Source organism: Aplysia californica, unplaced genomic scaffold (genome assembly GCF_000002075.1).
Source record: "Aplysia californica isolate F4 #8 unplaced genomic scaffold, AplCal3.0 scaffold00409, whole genome shotgun sequence".
NCBI lineage: Eukaryota > Metazoa > Mollusca > Gastropoda > Aplysiida > Aplysiidae > Aplysia > Aplysia californica.
Window position 1 is genome coordinate 652,748 of NW_004797679.1, and position 1,252 is coordinate 653,999.

The following is a 1,252-nucleotide window of genomic DNA, read 5'->3' on the forward strand; positions in this document are numbered from 1 at the left end:
CAGACAGACAGACAGACAGACAGACAGACAGACAGACAGACAGACAGACAGACAGGCAGACAGGCAGACTGACAAACAAACTCCCACCCACCCAAACACCAGTACAATATATCACGATATTATATTTACCCTCCGAAGACATCAAAGCAGGAGACACTGTCTAAGAAATCTACCTGTCCAAGACAACCACTTTTATCCTCAGCAAAAAATGGCCGTCTTGGACAATTCCAACTGCACGTTCGAAAACCAACAACACCAAAATGACAGACAGACAGAGATACGTTTTCCTTTTCGTAAGAGTTTTACGGCACTTGCAACACAAAAAGGTCAAATAGGAGCCGAATATTAGAGGTGTTATAAGGGAGTAACAAACAAAAAATATAAAAAGGAGGGGAGATAAAGACGGTAGATGTTTGATAGGAAAGAAGGAGCAAACCACACCAGAGCACCCGCCAACCACACACAGACAGACTGAGAGACAGACGGATAGATGCACAGACCGACAAACAGACACACAGACACACAAACAGACACACAGACAAACAAACTCTCACCCACACACCAGTATAATATATATTATTACATTATTATCATATTTACCTTCCACAGACAATCAACGCAGGAAGAGACATGACCTGGCCCTCGCGCGCCCCCACACACAGACAGACAGACTCGTAGACATACACAGTCGGCGCCAGCACTTATCACACCCACTTTAAAAACGGTTCCTTAATAAATCACACCCAAATACTATCCGAGTAACCCTTTAGCCGCCATATACGTGTGTGGGTCATTGTGTGGTGTGGTGTGGTGTGGTGTGGTGTGGTGTGGTGTGGTGTGGTGTGGTGTGGTGTGGTGTGGTGTGGTGTGGTGTGGTGTGGTGTGGGTCAGATCTTGCAGCTTGTGCTGCTGTGTGAACTGAACTGTCTGGCTCGCACAGTGACAATCTTTTTTTCACAAAAATATTGATTGATTGATTGATTTGGTTGATTGATTGGTTGACTGATTGATTGATTGATTTATTGATAAATTTATTCTTTTACCATAACTTTCTACGTATTCCTCTCAGGTAACTTCAAGATACGATATCTCTTTGGGTGTAATGTGCGTTGAGTATTTTATAGGAAATGGAAATGGGCCGCTAAAATTATGTTTATTAATACCATTTGCCTTATTACTACGATGATGATGATGATGATGATGATGATGATGATGATGATGATGATGATGATGATGATGATGATGATGATGA